The sequence below is a fragment of the Chamaea fasciata genome, unplaced genomic scaffold (genome assembly GCF_029207755.1).
Source record: "Chamaea fasciata isolate MVZ Bird 193981 ecotype frontalis unplaced genomic scaffold, bChaFas1.0.hap1 SCAF_1, whole genome shotgun sequence".
NCBI classification, from domain to species: Eukaryota; Metazoa; Chordata; class Aves; order Passeriformes; family Sylviidae; genus Chamaea; species Chamaea fasciata.
The window spans coordinates 72,302,978-72,329,036 of record NW_027094086.1 but is presented as its reverse complement, the minus strand read 5'-3'; the positions used below and the strand labels follow the sequence as shown (position 1 = coordinate 72,329,036).

At 38.0% G+C, this 26,059-nt stretch overlaps 1 long non-coding RNA gene across 2 annotated transcripts in view; it reads left to right on the top strand.

The window, feature by feature from the left end:
- The window catches only part of LOC136302473 (uncharacterized), a 71,234-nt gene that overhangs the window by 3,507 nt on the left and 41,668 nt on the right, over positions 1 to 26,059 (top strand). The window contains exon 2 of one of the 2 annotated variants that reach the window (XR_010724068.1): positions 2,044 to 2,134. The exons of the other annotated variant lie outside the window; for it this stretch is intronic. This is a non-coding gene — a long non-coding RNA (uncharacterized lncRNA). The remainder of the gene's footprint in view (positions 1 to 2,043; positions 2,135 to 26,059) is intronic. 2 annotated transcript variants of the gene reach the window in all.

The following is a 26,059-nucleotide window of genomic DNA, read 5'->3' as shown; positions in this document are numbered from 1 at the left end:
TTTTTCTTTATCTGTTGTAACTCCAGTTTGTCTCTCATCACTGGAGCGACCTCTTAAGCAGCTGTAAGCTGTTATTAGATCTCTTTGCCAGAATAAACAAGCCCAGCTCTCTCAATTGCTTCTAAGGGGCCAAGAGATGGCCGTCCTTATAGCCTTCTACTGGACCTTGCTCAGCTCCTTATTGTCCTTCATGAATGGCAGAGCTCCAAACTGAGCACAGCTTTCCAGACACAGTCTCTTCAGTGCAGGAGCTCTCTTGACCTGCTGGCTGTGCCTTCCCCAATGTGGCCCAGTACTGCCTTCCCAGCTTCACAGGGAAACTGCACCATGGCTCATATTCACATTGGCACCCACTGTGGTCTCTGGTACTTTCAGCAGGGCTGTCAGTCAGGCAGCCACTTTCTAGCTGTAACTGTGTGTGAGGCTATTCTTCCCCAAATGCAGAACATTGCAGTTCTGCTTATTAAGCTTTGGGAAATTCCTGTTGTTCTAGTTCACAGGTTTCTCAAACTGCTGTGAATTAGGACTCTACTGCTCAATGCATTAACTTTTCCTCTGTTTGGTACTGCCCTTGCATTTTCTAGTAAGTGTATTCTACTTACGACCCAGGTTGCTGATGAAGATCAGAAACAATGTCAGACCCAGAACAAACTCCCTGATTCTCATTGTGTTATTGACTGCCAGCTGGACTTTGAGCCATTGATTACTGTGAGCCCAGTGTCCAGGCAGATTTCAATATATCTAACAGTTCAGTCAGCCCATAGTTTCCCAACTTTCTGAGCTTGTGTGGAAGATTGTGTCAAAAGCCTTATGAAAGCCAAAGTGGATCATATTCAGTGCTCTCCCCAGGTCCATGCACTCATCATTTCATCGTAGAAGGCAATCAGGTTTGTCACTTGGTAAATCTCTGATTATTCCCAATTAACTTTTTATCCTTCACATACTTGAAAATCTAATTCCTTTTATTTTAATGTGAGTTAGTGGGAAAAGTATGTAATCTCTTTGAGACAAAGGCATGTGAATGCAATGTTCTACAGGCAGCAGAGGTATTTCATGTCCAGAGGAGAGAAACAGGGATAAGCTGCTTAATTGGTACACATAACTTCTATTTTAATGAGGAAGAGAGATAACTGCATATATGCTAGACATTAGTAGTTGTTTGGCTAAGGTAAGATTTATCCAGGAATAAAGTGACACCTTAGGAAACTTAGCTACCTTTGAAAGGAGTCCTAGGAGAAATATAAAGTCTGTATTTATAATTCACTTAGGAAACATTATACTACATGGTATATACAGAAGAATTCATTGACATTTCAGTTATAACTATAGTTCTTGAGTTGTGAAAGCAAAAGAGTAAATCTCCAGATCTTTAATAAGAACAATGATAACTTTCTCTATTTTAGGTGAAATATTGGCTAGAGATCATGAAATTAAAAGTTAATCAGTTGCAAAGTAAATCATTTGGTGCTTCAGGTGAGAAACTGTAACCCTATTTGAGGGAGAAGTATACTGTTTCAATATATAGAAAGGTGTAATTTTATTCTGTAGTATATTTAAAATTCACATTTGCAAGTAACTAGGGAAACTCCAAAGTCCTTCCTCCATATTGTTCAATTTTTCTTTTTTTTACTTTCTCCTATGCTAGTATTAAGGTGAGCAGAAACTATCATTCAGAATGTATGAAGACAAATGCACAAATGGGTATTAAGTCCCAGGTAACATTTCAAATTCAAAAAAGTCTCAATCTACTGTGCTATTAGAGCATTTGACAATTCCAGCCTGGGGATCCATACCACTGTTTATTTCCAGTTGCTCTACTAAACGCACTTACATATGCTACAGACATGTTTCAATGAGTTAAAAGAAAATAAGCCTTTGAAAACCTGCCTAAGACCAGTTCATAGAATATATGTCTTTGCTTTAGTCATCTTCTGTCAGACTCTCACAGTACTGGGACTTCACCAAGTTTGTTAGGAATTCTTAGTGTATTTTTAGTGCTCTTCAGATGAGACGATTGATTGATTTCTGTGTTGGTATTTGCAGGTAAAGAAGTCACTGGATGCCCTGGCTTTTTGAATTGTTTTGTTCTAAATAAGAGTTTCCGAAGAGGAGAGAAATTTACTTTAATAGCAGAGTGAGTGAAAAAATTCTCTGCATATGTTGCTTTTCCTGGGAAGCCTATTCTACCTGACCCAACTTGAGCAGAAGGATTTGACTAGACATTTCTAAGAGGTCCGTTCTGACCTTAACACTTTTGCGATTCTGTGATTCAGCTGTGATTTCCAATTTTGATTGGTCACGGGGTTGTGTGCTGTAGCATATTCTGGAAAAGGCATGCTTACGTGGAGTCTAAAGCCGTAACACAAGGAGATTGAGACCTTCTGTACTGGACAGAAAATATCATCATAGCATCACAGGATAATTGATTTTGGAAGGAACATAAACAGGTCTCAAGTCCAACCTCATGTTTAAAGCAGGATCAGCTATGAGAGCAAACCAGATTACTTGGAATTTTTTTATACTTTGTATACTTAAAAATCTCCAAGGAAGGAGACTGCACAACTTCTCTGAGTAACCTGTTCTTATGAGTTTCTGCCCTTGTAGTGAAAAAAAAAAAAAATCCCTTCACCCAGTCTCTCTTCTTCCCATCATGCATCATTTTGAAGAACCTGTCTCCATAGTCTGTGACCTCCACGTAAATATTAGTAGGCTGCAGCTAGTTTCTTCTGAAGCCTTGTCTCCAGGCTGAACAAGCCAAATTAGCTCAGTTTCTGATAACAGGGTGATTTCTCCAGACCCCTGAGTGTCTTAGTAGCTCTCCGCTGAACTCTGCTGAGCTTGCTCCAATGCCTCAATGTGTGTATTGAGGGGGGGAAGTGGATACGGTATTTGAGCTGTGGCTTATGAAGTTCTTTTGTCTACTAGCTATGAAAGTACAACCTAGGATGCTCTTACTTTTCTTTGGCTACCAGGGTATGCTGTTGGCTGTCTGCCCAGGGTCTTTTCCAGTACGGCTGTTTCTCAGCGTATCACTCCCCTGCCTGCCTTTGTGCACGGGCTCATTTCTTCCTGGGTGCAGGACTTTGAATTTTTCATTTTTGAAATTAATAAAGTTCCTGCTGGCCTATTCCTCCAGTCTGTCTAGATTCCTTTTAACAAAGCCCTGCTCTTAAGCACATCAGCTCTTTCTCCTTGATCCATGTGCAAACTTGATGAAACTGACTTACCTCCAAGTCAGTGATAGGTATATTAGAAAGGACAGGTTCCAGGATAGACCTCAGTGGTGCTCCACTTGTTGCTAGCCTCCAGATACAGTAGGACAGGCTACCTACTGTCTTCTGAAACTGATCATTCAGGCAGGTTTTCTCATGATCTAATTGTCTACCAATACAGATCATAACATCATAAATTGCATGTAAGAATGTTGTGAGAGTCAAACATCTCCGAAGATGAAAGTAAATGACATCCACTGCTCTCCCTTCATCCCCAAATCTAGTAATCTTATCTTAGATGACAATCTATGCTAAATAGAGGGTCACCTTATCTACTTCTCACCTTATGTACTTCATGTGCCCAGAAACACTCTTGAAAAAGACTTGCTTTGTGATTTTTTTTTCCCCAGAAATCAAAGTGAGACTTCAAGTTCCCTGGGCTTACCTCTTGACTTTCTTGAAGATTGATACAACGTCTGCCCTCCTCCAGTTATGCGAGACTGCTTGATCTCTATGAGCTTTCAAAGATAATAGAGAGCAGCCTTGCAAGGATACAGCCTGCTGGATCCCATGAGCTTGTGTGTGTTGAATTCTCTCAATTAATCCCAGAGTCCTAATGAATTGCCGGTAGATCCCCACTGTCCCTTTAACTAATCACAGATGTATGGTAGACCTTAGTGAAGGCTGAGACAGATGACATTAAATACATTGATGTTATTTGTGCCTGCTGTTGCTAAATCACCTGTCTCGTTCAGCAGCCCACATATTCCTTGTTCAGCCTTACAGCAATTTTTCTACTTCTAGGCTCCAATGAGACCTTGCCTTTCACTAAAACCACTGTTAATCAGTGCACTTCTTACTCTAGTGTAAAAAATGTGAGGACCTGTAGCGAAATGTTACAGGGTTTACAAGTAGCAAGTCAATTTTTTTTTAGGTAGCTGTGAAACTTGGAAAATTTAAACCAAAATCTGCAATGTGTTCCTTGTTTACAGTTCTTGCTGATGGTGCTGTACAAGTGGTGATGGCCCTAGGGCTGCCAGCAGCCTTGACTGTCCCTGCCCAGCTGTGCCTCAGTAATGCCACAGCAGAGTCTGGTCTCCAGCTTGATGGAGCCCTGCTGTGCCCAGTCATGGGCCCCACCAAGCTGGGCCCACATCCCAGCTCATCTTTGTCCCATCCCCAGGGAGTGCCCAGAGCTGGGGGTTCCCTGGTGCCCTGTAGCTGCCCTGCTCATGGCTGGGGTGGCGGGATGGGCACGCATAGACCCATGGGCAGCCACTGTTCTTCTGCTGCTCCCTGCCACAAGTTGTCTTTCTTGTGGGGTCATTTGGGGGTCCATTCCTATTTTCCTCTAAAAGCAATGAATTCAAACTTTACTGAAAAAAGAAAGCAAACAAAAAAACCGAACCCAAAACCTGTTACCAGGTTCTGCATCTTCTGTCTCAACAGAGTATTTTGGTGACACTGTTGAAAATATCTTTCAGTTTTGTTTGACAGGTACTTTCTACTACCTGAGACATATGCTAGCTGTTTGTGCTGTGAAGGGAATCTACTGCGTCTTGTATTCCTGCTTCTCAGTTTAGCCCTGTGCTGGGAAAGGGATGGAATCCAAATCAGGAGAACTTGCTGAAAAACAGCATTCAATGCCTTCAGATCTTAGACTTCCCTCTTGACTCCTTTACTTTCTTTGATGATGTCGCATGTTTTGCAGTGTTAACTACAGTCCTTGTACTGTATACAAGGGCCTTTCCTTAAACAGGTCAACAATCACGTTCCCTTTTTAGTACTCATCTCAATAAAACAGAGACATCTCAACCTCTGGCAGTAATGATGAAGGAAGATGGCCTGTACAGCCTGACCTTTTCAGCTTTGAAAATGCTTGTGACCTCTGTGCTATGGCTACCATGCATCTCTCCTGCCCATCTGATGGCAGTGCTTAACAGGAGATGGAATAAGGACAAAACTTATAGGATATCTTCATTGCACTGTCCTTGAATGCCAAAAGCTCCAATTTCATCCAAGCTAGATAAAAGTTTTTCTTCTCTGGGAACCTCTGCTGGACCTGTTAATTTGCAGCATGAATTGCTGTGTTGCTCATAGAATAGCTTTGCCAGCCGTGGATTTGCTACCTGTGTGTGCAAATGGGTTCATGATTCCTCTGAACTTTACTCATCTTGAGACAGAGGTTTTCTTCTTTCCTTCTCACCCTGCCCTGGGACTTGGCCTGTTTGGTACAGTGTGTCTGATTCTGCCCTCTGGAAATAAAACAGATGTAACCCACCAGTTCAGAAATGTTTCTTACACAGCTTCAGAGTAAGGCCTTCTACCTATGACTAGGCTTCTGAAGAAGGATAAGCTGTGTCTGAAAGTCACAATGTCCCTGCAATTTCTATTGATTTCAGTATTTGTGGGTGGTCAGCAGTTTTGTTCTGCTTGCTGACTGTACATGCATGGGCTAAATCACACTCAGCTGCATGATGAGACAAGCTATAGAGACAAAAATACCCAAAACTTTTTGCCTGCTTATTCTCTTACAAATGCAAGTGAAGAAAGGTCTGAATTAATTAGTGGAGAAGCTGCAGAACACCCAAGAGCATGTCTTGATTCATTTGTTTTAGAACAGTTAGATGTAGCACAGCTTATGGAGAATGACACTGAAGTGGGTGGCTTCTAGGGAGCCAATACTAATTTTTTGCTAAATGCTCAAAATTATGCACATTTGTAATGTATTCATTAACTGTGTGCAGTGGATCAGAGCCAGATTTCGCTATGAGGATTACAAAATTATCTGTTTTTTTCCGTTTTTGTTATGATCTGTTAATTTTAGCAAACAATGCAACATGTTTTGAGACTTCCTTCTTCCCTGTGCCTCACATGACTTCTGGACTCCTTCCCCACCCCTTATATATTTAGATATTGAAATGATAAAGTTCAGACGCCTGATAACTTCCTCATTATTAAGGCAGAAGTTATTGTAAATATTTCTCTATGCAAAGTACCATGAGGTAGGGTCTATGTTGTCACTGCAATATCCATTTTGTAGCTTAGATTTGAATAAAGGTATACCTGAACATATGATGCACATGCATTGGCTATGCACAATCAGCCTATGTAAAAATTCAAGTTGTTGAGTGCTCAGGATTTGTTGGTTTATTTGCTTTGAGTTCTTTTTAACAACAAACTGTGAGTAAATATTTTCTGAGGTGCCAGTCTGATTTCTGCTGGCACCAGAGTGTTAAGTGTCTTACAACAGAGAGCAAAACTTCGGCAGCAGAAGTAATAAATATACTGTGAGTGTCTAGTATTAATCAATTAGGTGCTCATGCAAGAAAGTTTTCTTCCTAAGGTCTTCCAGCTGTGGCCATAGTTTTTCTTCTAAAAAAAAAGGTTTCTGCCAGCCAGAAAGAGGAGAGATTTTAATAGGGAATTTTATGTATTGTTCTTACACTGTTTCCTCTTTCTTCCTCATCAGTATGTTAATGTTCAGGGAAAGCTTTTTCCTTTGTTTGAATGTGTCCAACATGCTCTGCACTTAATTTTAGTTTTCTGCCTGTTACTTATTAATTTTCTTAATGATTAGGGCTGCCTGGGAGCAGATATTGTCTTCTAAAACCTTTATCAGCCATGACAAATTTAATGAATGACATTGAGAGACTTCAATGCCATTTTTTTTCTTCCTTCTTGGCTGGACAGGTTCTCTGCTGTTTTCCATCTCAGATAACTTGATGTAGTTCTAGTTTCCAATCTAAAACTGGAGTCAATAATCATGCATGTCTGCCTTATATGTAAAACAAAGTCTATTTATTTGGTTTATTTTTTCTTATGTGGTAGGTTGACCCCATTTGGAGGCTAAGCCTCCACCAGTTACTTACTCATTAAGTCAAGCTCTGCAGGGGGAGAGACTCAGAGGGGCAAGAGTGAGATAACTCAAGATAAAGACAGTTTAATAGGTGAGACAAAGCTGCAAGCAGAAGCAAACCAATATAAGGTGTTCACTTTCTACTTTTCATCAACATGCAGAGGTTTAGTCACTTTGCAGAAAACAAGGCAACATCATGCCTAACAATTCCTGGGGAAGGTGAATGCTGTAGCCCCAAAGGTTCTCCCTTCCTCCTCCTTTTGCTGAGCTTTTACTGGGTAGCACATGGTTGTGTGGTTTGAAGTATCCCTCTGGGAAGTTTAGGTCATATGTCTTGGCTGTGCTTGTTCCTAGTTTCTTTCACACTCCCAGCCTACTTGTCTGAGGGAGCAGATTGAGAAGAAGAAAAGGAAAAAACCCACAAAAACCCCAAGATGCTGTACAAGCAGTGCTCAGTGATAACCAAAATACTGGTGTGTTATCAACACTGTTTTAGCTTTTAATCACAAATTCTCAAACTCAAAATGCACCACCATTATAGGCTGCTATGAAGACAATTAAATCAATCCCAGCCAGGCCCAGTACAGCTTATTAAACTTTTGAGTGAAATAGTATGTGCAGATGGATTTAATTATGGTATTTTTGATCCATAATCATGAGTAATTTCAACTGAAACTCAGCTTTTTTTTTTTTGCCTTTTTTTTTTTTTTTTTGGATACCATGTATATTTTATTTTGTGCTAGATGGTTGAGAAATGGTATTCTTTAGAAATTCTGAGAAAAACCATAAATTTTAGTGTTCTCTTCTTCATTGACTGAGTTCACTAATTCAAACATGCTGGTAAATAGATGTGGATCAGAATTCATCTGCAATCATCATAGGTCGGGTCAGCAATAGATTTTTCAGGCCTTTAAAATGCAAAAATATCTTTCAGTGCTGGACTTCGCCAAACTGAAGTAAAGCTGTCTAGTTCTGGAAAGATCCTAAATTAATATTTCCTGAATTCAAAAGCCCTCAGTAGGTGAAGTAGAGGAAGAGAAGACAGACCAACAGGATTCATCAGGGAAGAGAGTAAGACCTGAGCTTTGGAAGAAAGTAAAGTATCATAGTTTGAATTAAAATATTAAGTCCAGTGTAATTTGCCCTGCATTTAACACCTCCTGCATCTAATTCATGCATAATTCTGAGTCTCTTGTATTCCGTTTATTTAGGGATACACGGTTTACTTCCATGGGTTTTAGATATTGGGATTAGAAAGATCCTTACTCTGAAGCAAGACTATTTTTAACTCTAAGGGAATGCCTAACAGTGCTCTCTGTGAGTGGATGACTTTCAATTGTTTTGCTTTCTAGATGACTTTGTGGCTCACAAACTACAGAAACAGAAATGGACTCTAGTATAAACAGGTCACCAACATGCTAGGGCCCAGTTGTTTTTTTGATATCTGGCATATGTTGTGAAATCACAATTCCATTTCAGATTCGTAGGTCAGAATATATTACTATTGTGTCTCTGGAGCGGGGAGAGAGAGAAGTGCCCATCTTTCAGACATATCCAGAAAGCCACAAGTGGTGTTAGGGAGGGAAAGTGCTTTTGCGTTCTCTTCTGCTTGATTTCATCAGGTCTTTTATTGTGGATATGAACTTACTGCATCAGCAGCTGAACCAAAAAAGAGGTGGTGTGCAGTAAAATAAAATGGGTCAGCTTACATCAGCTGTGAAGATATCTAAGTTGTCTTACTTTGCTGAAGGTTTGGCCTTTGTTTCTCAGCAAAACACTAAGTAACTGCTTAAAACGTTAGAAGTCCTCTATAGCACCAGCACGGAAGAACTATAAACAGCAGAGCCTCATCATTGGAGTGGGTATTTGTAAGTAATATGGACTTATTCATTGGACTTCCACAGATGAGAATTCCTTTTTCTTTCCTTTCTGTAAGATGAACATTTTATGAATTTGTGCTTTGTTATCAGGGATATGCCATTAATATGATTTTAGTTTTAAGGATATATAACTGGGCATTATTTGGTTTGATGATGATAATTTTTGTTGTTCTTTTTCAGAACTTTTTGTAAATACTTGAATCTGGGATTTTGGGATGCAAATTCTGTATAGTAATTCTTCCTTAAAAGATTAGTTGCTTAATTTGCACCTGGTAGCATTTTGCATCTTCCTTTTACACTAACTCCTCATGATTAAATGGAAATTTGAATCATTGGTTTATGAGGATATGTCCAAACTTTCAGCTTTGAGCTGCTTTTATTGTTATAAAATAGAACACACATACTGAGCTTTTTAAAAGCTTTAGAAGAGTTTGTGAAGCTGTTTCTATTTATTATGACATAAATGCCCAAATTTTTTCATTGGTAATTCTCTCAAGTTTCAAGTCACTTGTCACTGAGAACTTGGGAAATCTCCTAAAGTTTACCTTCTCTAGTAAAAACATCCCATATTCTCCATATTTGGTAGTGACAATAGTGGAGTGTACAGGAGTAAGCCACAGTATACTGTAAAACTACAACATAAAGCAGAGAAAATTTAAAATATTTTAATACAACAATTAAACCATATAGGTACAAAATGTCAGGTAAATAAAAAATATAAGGGTTCCCATAGTAGTAATTGCTTGGCTATGCTGAGCGATTTATGTAACATTGTTGTATAGTAATACATGCATACAATTATTAGTGAAGTGTGTTCAGTGTGGCAATATCAGTATTGCCCTTGATATAATAACCTTGTACTATCTTGACCTCTGCCTATTGAAATGTTTGTCTTTACTGCTGCAGTAAGTCTGTTATAATTTTCATGGATTAAAAAAAAAAAAAAAAAAAATGCTGAGGAGGTGGGGCAGGGGTAGGGAGCCGACAAACCCAGCTCAGTAGGTGACACAATTATAAACATTAACAGAAATGAAAGTAAACTAGGCTTTAATGCTCTAGAACTGTGTGTTTTGTGTTGGTGTGGCTTCTCACTCAGTAGTTCCCTGATGGGTAAAATCATGTTGCACATGAAATACATAGGTCAACAAGAAACTGAAATTATTTTTTTAGTGGTGGTGGATGTAGTGAATCTCTTGGAATTTCATAATTTTAAACTGTTGTGACAAATGTCCATAATTTTTCAGTGATTCTTAAGTAAATTACTGAACTGGATATGGGTTGTCTAGAAGTAGACAAGAACAAAGTGTTAATAGATTTGCTTTCAGCCTTCTAGCTGTGGTTTCCACAAATTTTGGTAGGGTCTACACTTGTGTAACCTACCCAAAATTATGATTGTACTACTGTGCCCTTAGGTGTCATAGTTTTCCTAATGGTTAATTCCATGACCCTTAGATTCATTTCTTTTACGTACTGGATATACCTTGTCATTCCGTCAAATATTTGTGGAATAAAGTACTTTTTGACATGAAAAATAGCACAGGACATTTCCCTAAAGCTATCCCTCAACTCAGTGGATGTTATCCTTTGCAGCTTTACATTTGTTAGGGCAGGAAAGATAGCATCCACCTTTGTAGCTTCAAGCACAAGGGCGAAACAGAAATACTTTATGGTTTTGGGGGGTATTTTTTTTTTGGTTTTGTCTTTTGGTTTGGGTTTGGTTTTTTTTTTTTTGATAGAAAAAATCTCAGTGTTCAGGGATTTGTCAGCCTGTGTGTTTCCTATCTTCTCTCCATTTTTGCTGTACTTACAAAACAGCCTTTTTTGCACAAACAGAAGAAGCCATCAGGACACAGCTATCAACTGTCATGTTGTTGACTGCTAAAATAGTGTTCAGTACCTCAGTAATTTAATATAAATAATATTGATTAAATGAAAGCCAGCCCTGCACTTTGTCACAGTAATTTAGACTCTTAGAAATATGCAGGGTGAGTGGACATGTAGGGTAGAAAATGACAGATTTGAATAATGACTCTTGAATTTCCGAACATTCAGATGCAGACCACAAATCCTTTCCCACGTTACCATAGATCCAGAGTTTAGAGCAAGATCAGCATTTGTGGTCTCTGAGTCATCTTTGCTTTCTGTAACAGAGAATCCTCTCCTGTGACAGACATCCTTTCCTCAGGGGGAGCATCCTTGTATGCCGTAGGTGACCTTGAAGCCAGCTTTCTTCACAAGGACAAGAGCATGCGCCAGTGGACTTACAATGTCATTTTGAAAAAAAATCCACACAATTAAAGCAGGGAGAAAGGAACAGCTCATGACTGCATAGAATTTGGATGTCTTAAACCTTTAAATTTGAAGACATTTGCTGGTTACTTCACTTTCCATTGAAAGCCAATGAGCATTAGTGGGTAATGAGCACAGAAGCCAGTTTTGTGGCAGGAGCTGAAAGGAAGCTGTGTTTACCCTTTTGTTCTACATAAGCACACCACTAGACACACCTTTGCTTCCATGTTATGTCTTGGCTTTATACTTTAACTATTTCTTTGCTACTAATGGCCTTTGTTTCACAAGGAAAATATCTGGCCTTTCTTTTGAAGTTGCTGTATGCATAATGATAGCTGGCTCTGTCCTGTGTAGAGGACAGAGCTGAGACTCTAGTTTAACTCAGGACACAATCATCCTTTTTTTTTTTTAGGACAGGCAGAATATTTTAGTGTTCAAAGTCCACCAGTGTCTATTGCATAATCTCCCACAAATTATAAACAAGTTTCTTGTAAGTGATAAGGAAATCCTCAAATGAACTCTTTGGAGAAATGAGTGAGTGAGGTTGCAGTGACACATATAAAGCTTTTCAGTGGGATGTTCTTGCTTGTGATGAGCTCAGGGGATGGGGGCTGCCCAGTTTGTAAACTCTCCAGTAGAGTCATAAACTCCCCTATGGGACTGAGACTGAGCTTTAAGGAAGAAAGGAAAGAGTTTGAGGAGCTGTGAGAAATGGACTGCAAACCCTTCCCTAGAAGACTGTAGATAGAATTTTGAGCATCAATATTTTGTCCAAGTCAGCTGCTGAAGCAGGGTTTAGGACCCAGCGCAGTGAAGTGAAATGGAAACAACAAGCATATAAATAAATAAAAGCTGAGTGAGAACTCAAGAAAATGCTTTGGTGATTGAAAGGATTTTTTGCAACCTTAAACAGGCCTTTTATTTTGTTTACTTGTAATAAAAGCAAAGGTAATATAGTACTCCAGGCCAGAAACAGGAGGCCAAGGAGAGGGAAGTGGCCTGCAGAGAGGAGCATTAACAGATGTCTGAACACAGAGTGACAGTTTGGCCTTCTGACCAGTTAGATTGGTATCCATGTCTCCAGGGCTAGGACATTTTGGGTGTGATGCTCTCTGCATTACACCAGCAATGCATTAGCCCCAGTGCTGCTGGAGGTCACTTTTTCACTGGCCCCTTAAACAGCCATCACATGAGTAGCAAAGACTAAGCCCATTGCTTAGGGCTCTTCTGGAGGAATGAGAGATGTAGCAGGCATCTACAGAGGGTAGACAAGATTCTACACACCTGCTATTAATGATGGAGCTAATGAGCATGCTTGTCCTCTTCAACCGTAACTTTGAATCTTGCTGTTGACTTTTCTTATGTGCCTTTTATTAGAATTTTTCCAAATAAAATATTGTGAATTATTCAGATGTTCAAAACATAAAAAAAAAATAATAACAAAAAAAGCCCAAACACTAAAGAGAGATGGTAAAACCCATTGAGGTCACCTGATTTTGCTTCTGCCTCTGGGAAGGTTTTTTGGTGGGTTTTTTTTGGTGTTTTTTTGTTTTGATTTGTTTTGGGTTTTTTTGTTTGTTTTGGTTTTTTTTTTGAGGGAGTGGCAGGTAATTTTTTTGTTTGGATGGGAACATTTTTGTTTTGGACAGAAATTCTTTCTTTTATGTAGCCACACATTTTACTTGAAGAAATGTTCAAATGTGATATGTAGAATGTTTCAGTGAGATAAAATTCTGATGTACTCTGCTGTTTTCTCAAAAACTGAGTCTCTGTTTTTGTTTTAGAAAAAAATTCTTACCCTTTCTACTAAGGTCTTTGTTTTGCTGCTAGTTTCTGATCAGAAACCCAGATAGCTGAAATAATGCTTTGTGAAATATTTGGCACTTTTTATGTTTCAACAAGAAGGAAAAATTTGTTGTTTAAACATTGATAAGAAATGAAGTACTCCTGCTGGAATAGGTGTTTAGTTTGTGGACCAAATGATGATTGACATTGTTAGTATGTTTTTGAAGTAGAGCCTAAAACTCTGTGGCAGCTCTTTTGTGGTAGCATGTCTTAATAAACATTTTTTGGTTTTCTCATGCACCCTCCAGCATGGCTGATCTCTATTCTGGCTTGGGACTTCAAATAAGAAATAACATAATACCCTGAGGGAACTGTTCTCATGGTGTTAGCTAACTTAGCTAAATTAACTCACCATCACAAAATGTGCTTGAAGAGGAGAGAAATGAAATATTGTTTGACTGCTGCATGCTGAAAACTCTGCCATTAGCAGCTGAAGGATTTGTGGTGTTCAATAAAGAAGTAACCTATTGTAGTTATAATTGTGCATGGCACAGTGAATAATGGTGAAGTGTGATCACTTACCTAAGGCTGAAATTGCCAGTGATACATTTCTTGGGGCAGCTCTACTAGGAGGATAGTTTTTATAGGCCCATAAAAGATACCAGGTATGGGAGTAGCCACAAAGCAACAACATGGAGAGTGGTGTGCTGTCATAAACTGCATGAAGGAGCAAAGGGAGTGGGACAGAGGCAGAAAAGGACCATTAGTTTTGCTGTACTGTTGGCAGAGGAACTATACTGATAGATGCATATAGCTCTCCTTTGCTCCAATTTGAGGAGTAATCAGCAGAATGCACTTTCTGTAAGTGTGCTTCTGTGGTGATAAGTCTGTTAACTTCAGAAAAAACACCCAAAAGAGAGCTGTGATTCAAAGTGCTCTGCGGGTGATGTCCCTTCTCTCCCAGAGGCACCATATTCAACAGCACTGCCTCTTCGTTCATGAGGCTATTAAACAGAGGAAAAAATCAATATATAATTTATCTTTCCACATGTGGCAGAGTTCAACAAAGTGAAAGAAAGTGATAGTAACTGAAGAAAAAAGAAGTGGTTTTGGTATTATGCTGGGAAGGAAAATCAGTTTTTATAGAAGCAGTTTTAATGTGCTGTTCTATCTACTGCATCTATCAATGTCATACATGAAAGTGAATATTGCATGCATACATTGGATAGGTGGCTTTGTGCAGAGGTTTCAGGAAAAAAATCAGGACTGATGTGTACTACTAGGAATGGGAGGTGATAGCAGTAATATAATTCTAATCAAGAGTGCAAATCTCTGTTCCATAACATAAAAAGCTCAGACTCATGTCTTTCTCTGTCTAATGAGGTTTTAAAACTCCTGTCTTGCCTTCCAGGAAAAAAAAAATCCTCCAGAGAGAGGTTAGGTTTTTTTTCATCTTATATCTTTATTGTCCTGGATTCACCTCCATGAGTGTGATGTGGTGGCTGAGGAACAAGATACAGCTCCATGGGAATTCTGTATGCAGGAGTGTTTCTCTGGGAATGGAAATAAATTGAAGGATCTCCAGGCGGCTTCCTCAGAGGCTTGTTTTTGGACTCATGAGCTCCAAATTTTGTGTAGCTCCAGAACAACCTATAAAAAGAGAAGAGTTGTCAGCTCTCCAGACTTTTAAAAATGCCTGCTGCTGCTAAGAGAAGGGCTTCCTTATAACTGTCTGACAATCACTGTTCCTAATGAATGAATAGTCTTGTAATTGTGGCTACTGCAGATGATCATTTCACTGCCAGCTGTAAATCATTAGGAATTGGAGTTTGTGCACCCCGTGTGCTCTGAAGCTCATTGGCTAGAGTCAAATTTAAAATGGCTTGTATTTTATTCAGCTCATTGTACTTTATGCAGCAGAAATGTTTAACAGCATTTGGCTATTGTGAAAAATGCTACTGTATTTATTAATCTTTGCACATCTCTGTTCAGGGATACAGGAGACATATGCCTGGTGTATCTTGGAGTTCCTCTTCAGTTCTGGGCAGCTGGTGCTGCAAAAGTCAGATCAGTTTTTCTGGCAGTCAGTTGCTATGGCAGTATCACTTTACCTCCAGGATGTCCTCGTTTAGGTGTATTGTTTATTACTGTGTGAGATCTCAAGAGCTCACTGGAATTGTTGCTTTCTAACACAAATACCTTGACACTGAATCTTCATCCTTTTCTTGCAAACACAATATAAGAGCTGAAGTGTAATAGTTCTTTATCTGATGTTATCTAATTCCCTTCACTGGTGTTTTGAATGCAGGTAAACAAACTCATTAGACTGGCAAACTGATGTTCTGAAATAGGTCAGGAGTGTGGAATTTATGCCAGACTTTCACTCCAGGCCTTGGATGTGTTTAAATTCTGCAATTGGAATTTACTGGTTTGGACTTTGCAATTATCTGAGGATATTTTGAGCAGAAGATACTCAGATTTGGAAACCGTTGGAAAACGAACCAGTGACTATACTTTATCATACAGCCTTAAAAATTTGAAGGATGAACTTCCTGCATTTCTCATATTTGCATTTGAGGATTTTTCAGATTGAGTGACTTGGTGCCAACATGGAACTCATATTTGTGGTTCTGCTTTAACAATAGCATGATCTTAGCTCAGTGAGTGCAGTTTTTTATCCCACATGCTTGAGTGGTTTTCAGCCTCACTACTGAAGTAATTTAGATCTTCCAAATAGGCTTCAAATATGTCCTGAGATAATACCTATATTTACATAACTTAAGGTTTTTGTGGTTGAGTCCACTTAACTGTTGTATGAAGATCTTCCTGTATCCAGCCATGATTAGAAGACTATAGCACTTTCTTTTACAATTAGGAAACTTATTGCCGTGAAATTATCAAATTTGGGTTAATTGTATTGGGAGTGCATCAATATGTGCCCCTCCAAACATTTATATTGGTTTTCCTCTCTGTTTAGGTGTCAGCATTTTGAGCAGGCAATAGATCAACATTGATCTTGCTCTCTGAGGCTGTGTGTACATTAGTAGTCAGGTATCAAGCAGGAAAATACATTTCTGAAGCAACCTTCATGACTGTCTCCATCTCCAGTGAGCTTTGTTTTCAGGGTGGTTGTGATGCATGTGGATTAGATATCTTCTAGAGGAAATTAATCCAGAATAACTCCTCAGACACTGGGAGGCCCTTTGGAACAGCTATAATAGTCTAACCAAGAAATATGGCAGCTCACTATGAAGTACCTAACATAGGGCATGAGGTTCTTGAACCACTGAGAACTCCTTCAACATGCTGGAGATGTTCTTGCATTGTATCAAGGACTAAATGCTATCCTTCACCTCCTCTCAGTGCTTTGTTTTGACTGATGCTCCTTCCTCATCCACCTACACTTTTTCTGGTGTATAATCGTCTCTCCTTTTGCCTGTCTTACCTTCTGCTCCCCTGGGCCTTTGTCAAATTCCTTCTTAATATTTTCACAGTTTTTAAAATTATTTTTTCTCCCCACCATTCCTCTTCTCCTGTGTCAAAGTCACATATAGAGTCTTTTAGTTGAGACTTAGTGTTCGAAAGACGTTATATGTCACAGGCAGGCCCTATGACCTGTGTAATACATCAGATGAAAACAGACTGTGCTAGCCTCTTCCACTGGTATGCCCTAACCTGGTTTAGATGGCTTATTGTTTATCTGGTGTCTGATGCATAATCTCTTTTTATTAATTATTTTTTTCCCCCCAATAAGGTTGGAATGATTGTATCACTGAAATGTGTTACACAATGTAATTCACATTGTTAAATGGATATGCTGGAATTAGGAGTATATATACTTATATATATATACTTATATTTATATGCTTATATATATATATATACTTATTTATATATACTTACACTTATATATACTTATATATATATAATATATCTTTTCCATATATGCAAAAAATTGAGAGTCCGGGTGCCCTCTGCCCTTTGTTTAATCCTAAGAAGCCATGAGTAGCCTTTTCATTTGACTGAATAATCACTGAAACTCTGCTGTTTTTCCAAATCATGATCTTGGAGAAGGTGTAGAAGCTACATGCTCTGTTATAAAGAAAATCCCAACTAGGAAATACTGGCACTTGAATCTCTATCTACATAAAAATGTTTCTTCTGTTTTTTGAATCTTCTTGCCCGTATCAATGAAATCTCAATAAGAGATTAATGATGCTAAAATGTTTGTAGCTTCTCTGTCTGACATGGTTAAGGTAAAAACTGTAACATCTATTTCCCATGCAGAAGGGAAAAAGATTGGTCTGTAAGGTGATTCTCTTTCAACAAAATAGCAGAGCCTACTTTAAAAGCAAGTAAGTTGCGTGCTTTGAGATGTTTTGTATGCTTTGTAGCCCTTTGATTTTATACAATACCCTGCACCACTCACTGAGGTAAAAGAAACTGAGAGAGACTGGGGAGAGCCAGAGCACAGGCAAAGTTTAATCAGCTCTGCCAAGCCTGTCAAATGTTGTTTGTAGGCACACACCAGTTTAGTTCATGTAAATGAGTTTTGAAACTTTTGGTGTCTCAGCCATGTCAATTTAAGGCATGTGTTTCATGATGGTGCTGCTGCTCCAAACTGTCTTAAAATATTGTAGGGGCAGGATAAATGTGGTCAGTAGAAGAATTTCACAGCCCTTACATATAGGAAATTGCACTTTTCTTTTTTCTTTATTTTTTCTTTTTCATAAGAAAGCTATACTCATCAGAAAATGTTAAGGTGCTTGCCGTGCTGCTGAGCTGAAGTGGGCAAAACAGGAAGATGAATGGAAATTGCTTGTGAATTATATCTGTGTCAGTGGGGTGGTGATCAAAAATGACTCCACTAGTAAATTCTGCTATGCCAAGTTTTGACATTAAAACATAGGAAAGGCAATAAAGTTTTCATTTCACTAGTATAAGGCAAGGAAATACTCATTAATTTTATGGTTATTGTGAGAAAAATAAGTAAATTACTCCCTCAGTGAATGTTAAGGTGTTGGAGATTGCAAACTATTTTAAAAGATAGTGGTTCTGGAGGCTCTTACAGGTTGTTGAACCTTGTTTTTCCATCAAACTCCAGGTTCTTCTACTACATTGCTAAATTTTCTATTTATTCATTGTTGTTAAGACACAATGAGGGACAAACCAACAGAAAATGATACAGGTGCTCTTTCAGGCACACGGAGGCAGTTCGTGTGGATTGTTGTTATCATGTGCAAGAGAATTTCAGATTGTGACTGCTCTGGCATGCCTGGACAGAGACACTGGCATCACAGAAGACAGCAGTGCTCTAGCTTTGACTGATATTGGATGTACTGTGCTGCAGGGTATTCAAAAGGAACCGGATTGTCTGCTTAGTGCATGGAGAGAATTGGAAGCTTTTCATGTTACTTCATTCTCAACAGCCTTCTCCACCCAAAATATAGCTGTAGGAAATCAGATTTTGAACTGCACATCTGCTGCTCTGATAGCTATCAATACGTATTGGTTTCTTTTTTTGACAGTGATTGCCCGTTGCTGATCATTGTTAGAAGCTGTGATTTGCAAAGTGTTACTAAGATTCTGAGCAACCATTATTGTGAAAATGTGATGCTACTGTCTGAGTAGTAAGACATGATGCTTCATTTATAATCTTTCAGTTTTCTCCTTAATGTTGTTTTTAGGTGCAGTAGGGCTCTTTATGGAAAAAGATATTAATAAGAAAAATGGGCAAAACCATTTTTTATAAGTAATCATTAAAAAGTTTATAGAATGTTGATTTAATAAGAAAATGACAAAGTTTTTATGGCCTTTCTTTTGAAAAAAAATAGAAATGCATTGATTGATTAGCAATTAGAAATAATTAACACTTAAACATGCAAAACTCATTTATGTACTTAATCTAATCACACTGCTGCAGAGCATGGGATTATATTTTACAAATATAATTTTAAAATTATATTTACCTCATGTGGATCCAGAATATAAAATTACAGTGCCTTAACCTGTGTAAATTATAAGTGCTCATGTAACTGCCTTTCGTATTTTGACTGCCTATAAGATACAATAATGTTTGGAACCAGAAAGGTTCAATGGTTTGTTCTTGCATTATTTATATTCTTTCCCACCAAATGAAGGAGTTGATGATTGCTATGAAAGTTGTATTATTCTTTGTTAATATTTAAACTTGTAAAAATCTCCAAGCCGATATAAAAATGCTGCATCATCTTGTGTTTATTAGGTAGACTAACTTCACATTTTCTTGTTAAATTTAAGCTGCTTAATGGTTTTCTTTCTGTATTTTTACCTACTTTTTCACTCAGTTCTCCAGTTATTTTACTTTTGCAGATCAAGTGTCGATCTACTGTGTCTCAATAAAAGCGTTATTCACACTTTTTTGGACCTATTGGATAAAACAATGTAAAGCTGTTAGGGAAATTCTCAGAATTAAATTAATTTCATTTTCTCAGTATGTTTTAGTCACTATTAATTAAGGATGGCTTCTACTGCTGGAGCGATGGCCACTAAAACTAGTGTCTAAATTAGCAAGTGGCAAATACTCTATGACAGTTTGTTTCTATTTGGTTGTTTTACCAGTAAGTGAATCAATAAATGTACCATACTTATCCTATTTCCTACCTGACGTTATATGATTTTTATATTTTTGTACACTCCAGTGAGTGTCATTGTTTGGCTTAAATTAAACCTGAGGAGTGAATGTATATTCAAATCCTGGTTGTTTTTCCATAACCACCATGAACAGTTTTAATAAGCAATTAATTAGATTTCATTCTAACCCTGCAGGGGGTCACAGGCAATTTTGCTCTACCACTTCTCGAAGTCCTATTTGAACATGTATCATTACTGTTGTACTGCATTTCATTATAAAATATAAGCTGTGACAGGGCAAAAATATAAAATGGGCTTGAGCTGGGTGTGGTGGTACTTATCCTTATAGATATTTATCTTACCGTAGATACAACATGGAGGCAAAGAGCTGAATTAAATTGAAGTTTTCTTATTCTGTGCATAAAACTGGAGCTAAGAGGAATCTTCAGACACCTTAACGATGTTGATTCATTATTTAATCATATCTTGCCTTCATTTTACTCCTAAATATTAAAAAAAATCTGAAGAGTTAAGAACTTGAAAACTCTCCCCATACAACAAACAAGTTACATTAAACATAAGGAAATCAAATGCCCACTTTCCTAGATTAGTTAGAAAAGCAGTAAGCTTAAATGACTATTGAGAACTAGGTTTTACTAGTTCCCACAAATACAACCGAAGGAAAGGAACAACAGGTTGTGAAAACAAGTTAGCTTTGGAAAAAGGGATAGCCACTTATCAGCAGATAAATGGGGCTGAGAAGAGATTTTTACAATCAAGATATTCCATATGAAAACTGAAGAAAAAACAGTGTGAAAACAGATTATTCAACCAGTTTCCCCATTAAGATATAATATCTTGATTTGTCCAATAGGAATGAAGTGAATTGTTTTCAAACAAGGCTTACTATAAAATCTGTGTCTAAGGGTACTTTATGTTAATCAGTATAATCAATCCCTTATCTATGCAGGAGGAAGCTCAAACAGATTAGACATTGCATAGACTCATTTTCATGGCCCTGAGTTAGGCATGTCATTTTATTCCTGGAAGAAAGACCTGCCCTAAGGCTGGAATTCAGCAAAACTTCCTCATCAGTACACAGAGAAGCACAGAGAGAAGTGACATAATGTGCTTTAGACTAAGATGGAGGTCTCTTCTTCCAGCTAAAGCAAAAACATCGTATAAAATAACTTTCTTTGAGTAGGTGTTCAAAATTATCCATAAATATCTCTTGATCTCTGACAGGCTTCAACAGAAAAGACAATTTTAGAGCAAGTGTGTTTAGGGCAGTCAAATCTCCAGCTAATAAAAGGGGTATATTTCTGCAAAAATGAATTGCACTTTTTTTGCTCTACAATGTGTAAAGAACATCAACATTGTTTTTTAAAAATAAATCTAATAATCTTAGAACACTTTATCCTTTGTGCCTAGTTGAAGGCACTTATAATGTACCCAGAAACCAAAATGGTGATTTCAGGGGCAAATAAATTTCCTGTAGTGGGGTTGAAAAACTATTATAATAAATATGACTAGACTATGATTCCTCAATGCTTATATCATCCAGGAGACCTTCCCTGAGGTACATTTCAAAATGGAGACACTTGCCTCATGAGGGTGGACACTTACTTGTCTGTTGTATGGACACCACATGTATGGTGGCATTAGAGAGGATTCTGTGGTGTAGCCAATGGATCTTTGTGGGTTTTTTTACTGTTTTTTTGGGGTTTTTTTAACTGCTTGAGTCATGGAGACTAGGGACTTATATCACGGGCTATGCCAAAATTCCAAGCAGACATAGAAAGACTTGGATACAAAAATTATTTAAGGTTATCTGGTCACATGACTAAGTTTTTCCAGGTCCTGCTGCAAGTTTTGTGTATGTTTGACACGTTGTCACAAGGAGAGGTCTCGAGGTTAGCTAAACCTATGTTTTTCATTCCTACAGCCTCACCTCTGAAGTCTACCACTGCACTGAGCTAGGAACCAGTCACAGAAACAAAGTGTTCCTAATATTTCTTGTAGCAAGGCTCTCCTTCAGCATTGTTTTCTTCATCATCAATAAAATGATAGGGCTAAATCACATTTCAGGAGGCCAAATAATTCACTCTCCTTCCATAATAGATTTTTCCCCCTCTAAGTGGATTTCAGATGTATGTTTTAAGCTAACAGATGATCAGCTGATCTGTTCTAGGTTGTGTCCAGCACTGGAGAATCTTGCACAGGTTTTCATGCCTGAATATTCCTATTGTTTTTCTAATACCCAGACTGACTCTTCCCGGCTGTGGCTTCTTATTTTACTGTCTGCTATGGGCATAGAGAGAAGTTTGTTCTGAGTAATGTTAATACTGAGATTATCTTTGCTGCATTTATTTTACCCTAGCACATAAGGAAACATGAACATTCATGCCCATGCACATATACACACATATACATATGTAAAAGAACACACGCAATTTGGTCTTTTGTCTAATCAGTCTTAGTTGGGTTTTTTTTTTTCCATGAAGTCTCTTTTAGTTAAAAAAAGGTGGTACAAGACACAGTGCTTTCTTCTTCCCAGTTACAGAGAGGATGCAAAATTTCATTTTTTTTTTTGTAAATATGTCCACACTGGAACTGTATCAATGTGTAAACATTGCTGAAGATCTTTTTCCTGGGGCTACCTGTGGGAGAGATCCCAAGCCCATCTCTCTCTCTGCATGCATAATCCATGAGTCACCTTTAAGAGGGACAAAATAGAGATCCACTTAGATATAAGTGCTCCGAATGTGATTTAAATAAAAAATTATCCTCACTGCATAAGCTGTCAGGTGGTTTATCGACTTTCCCCCCCCCCCTCTATTTTGAAAGGGTACATCCAGGATAAAAATCTTCAGATATGAGTTCAAAGTCGAAGTATGTATTTCCTTGTAGCCTTGACTTGGGTGCTTAGCCCAGCATGCTAGCACTTCTCTGAATTTCACTATGGAGATGTTTGTTCTTCCTGTGAGATTTTGTGATCTGTGGCTATTGCATTGCTGGGGATACTGGGCCCCAGAACCTCTCTGGTTACTCCCTTCATAGATCTGAGCATTAACCTCTGTGTAGGCACCTTACACCCACAGTGTAAGCATTTATAAGGATAACTGCATCTAACTTGTGGCTGAAGGCCTAACATTACAAATCAACAGAAAAATAAATATAAGCTGGATTTTAGATGTGAAGCATAGATCTTTTAGCAGATGCACACTGTATCTGGAGAAAGGGTAGCAATGACAACAGTTCACTTACAAGCATCTACAGACTGTATGAGTGCATACAGAGTGTATGTGGAAATTATGATAAAATACCACTTTGGTATAAAACAGTGCCTGACAGATATTTTCGCATCTTCTTCTCATCGGTATCTAGTCCTCTACTGCTTGCAAGCTGTAATGCTGAAACCTGTCAGAGAATACACTCTGAATAGTCATAACTTTATACCTTTAACCTTATTCTGAACAGCTGGATGTTAAAGTGATGTGTATATATGTGTGTGTGCAAACACAGATATGTGTGTGTCCGTTGAGTCTTCAAATTCTTTCAGGTAAGTTCTGTGCTGCTCCTTAGTTTAGCTGTAAGTTTTTAGGGAATGAGATGAATCTATTTTTAGAAGAATATTCTTCAACATAAGTAGTGTAGCTGCCTCTTTTGTCTTATGAGAAGTGCATTAAGTAAAACTTAAAATGGGAAAGATGAGCCTCTCCTTCCGATTCCTTCTATTAACTTTCTGAGGGTCTGGAAGGCTTTTTTGAGTTTTTTTTTTTTTTTTTTTAATAGTAGAAATAAGTTTTTGGTCTTATTGCAACTTGTTTATTGTTCTATGTGTTATAAAAGCCTTTTCAAATCCATAGGTTTCTCATCCATTTCATTTAATTGCAGTGAATGTTCTCATGCCCCCCAGAAAATCCTTTGAACATGGATAATCATCAGCTTTGACATTACTGGTATCATATTTGTCCCAAAACCACATATTTTCTTACATGTGCTCATGACCTTTCTTCATTTCATATCTGAAAGCGGGAGAACAAGGAGCTCAAATCTGTTTGGTTTTTTACCTGCTGTATTTTAAATTAGGTGGGGGAAAAAAAAAATTAACAGATCCTCTTGTTCCTGTGATCTTTGTTCTGCAAGATCACTTCTACTCATCAGAAACCAGTGCTGGTTGAAATCTAAGGATAAATATGTGTGCACGACTGGTGCAAGTGAACTTCTTAGCAGAATGTTGACAGAAAATCCCTGGCCTGTATAACCACAGAGACAAACAGCTTAGTTTTTAGTAGTGTCCAAAGAATAGGAGAGAAATCCACATGGGAAGGTAAGGGGTAGTCTTTTCATGAAGGATAAATGAAGGAGGCATATTGGCAGCCTATATTGAAATGCTATTTTCCTGCCTAAGCAAAAGACTTTCCTGTCTAAATGCGTGTTAAAGATAGATAGTATTTAATCAGGACAGGTCTTCACAGCTCCATCTCCTCTGTTTTCATTAAATTTTAAATCCAGATTTGTGTTCTTGAACATTATTTCTGTTTAATCAAGTTTTTCCATTTTAGGGTGTCATTTCCCGTCATAAAAGAAGTCATATTGTTTTTAGACTGCAGAATAAATAGTACATAATCATGATCTTATTTGATTATCTATCTCACAGTATTGTGTAGTGTCTTCAAGGACTCCCTCTATCTACAGAAATTTCAGTCAAATCCCTGATTGAGGTTTACTGTTCACTAAAAATATTCCTGAATAAAGTCTGTAAGTATGCAAGATACAACGAGTTTCTCTTTTTAACTACAACATATAACACAGTCTGGAAATTGCTCTTCATATTCTCAGGCGTACCTTAGCAAAACCATAAGACTTCTTCATGAATACCTTTATTTAATTGTATGACATGGAAATCTAAAATTTTGGGATGGCTTCTGCTCTTTGACTTCAGAGATCACCAAAACTGCAAACACATCTGTTTCACTGTAGTTTCTGACTTGTTTCTGTTTATTTCCCACCATAAGGCCTTCACTATCTGAGACAAAGGTTTCGTTTTGTTTAATTTCTTTCATGCCTGTCAGAGCGGTGGTCATGGTATGATTAACTATTTTTAATTGTGAAGAACACTGATCAAATAACTGATGGTAATACCAGATTCCTGCAGCAGGGGCTGTTTATGAGTAAGTGCAGTCATTGCATTTCAGATCTGTATCATCACTGCTGGTTTCCTAACCTCCAGCATGCCCCGCTCCTCAGCATGTCTGCTTCAGCTTTGGTGCACGTACCACCTTTGGACTTTATACTTCTTGTTTTAAGAGTAGGATTGTGTAGGGTGACATGACATATCTTTTCTTGGTTTGATGCTACCTTAACTTGAAATGTCAAATTACTTCTTGAATCTTTCCACTTGTTAAAAGTGATTTATTTTGTTCAAACTTCTATTCACTATTTCTTGAAATATCTTGGGTAGTTTCTCTGTGTTAGCCTTTTCTCAGGTTGAAGTCATCAAAATGATGTCTGAAAGAAACTGCAAATGGAAACTGTACTGAAAACTTCCAGATGAATGGGTGATATAACCTAATTCTTCATCACAAACCAGGTCATCCAGCAGTAACCTGTCAGGTGATGCATTGCACACCTGTGATAACATTTGTTCTTTGGAGTACTTCTGAATGTGTTAACATGAAGAGCATGTGCTTTATCCTGCTGTATGTGTGCATCAGAGAAACTGAAGATGCATGAAGGGAAAAGCAGGATGTTTTGTATGCATATTTTATTGCATTCACTGGCTGCATGTTAAGGCTTGTAGAAGTTCAGAAATATTTTAGGACTTTCTTGCTTCTTTGAAGGAAAAAGGAAGAAAAAGGTCAGGTAACAGCTCTAGGTGATGTGGGTATATGGATAACTATTTCAAAATAGTGAAGTCCCAACCTGCTGAGTTATAGCACAAACCCCACAGCATGACATCCCATCACATCTCTCTGCAGAACAGATGTAGACAGTGTTTCTACATTTTTTGTTTTGCAACACAAAGAGTACAAATTGTCATCAAACCCTTAGGTTTGGAGTATCATTGAAATTTATTTAATGTCATCAGGATCAAAGTCATCCAAATGAAAACCATAGTAAAGAATTCAAAGAAATAATTCATATTACTATGTACACTATATTCACATTCAAGTGGCAAATGTGACAGGTTGCAGTGCAGAAAAAGGGTTAGCTCAGATATTTCATATTTGTACTCATTCATAGGCTGAAACATTTGGGTGACTTTATGTGAGAAGTACATTTGTCAGACCTGTCTGTAAACCAGGTGTCACTTCCCATGATTAGAATGGTATTTCCAGACCTTCAGTGGACTCTCTTCCTTTCATTACTTCCACATTTTTTCTGTGTTGACTAAGGTGTTTCCTGTGAAGTCTTCT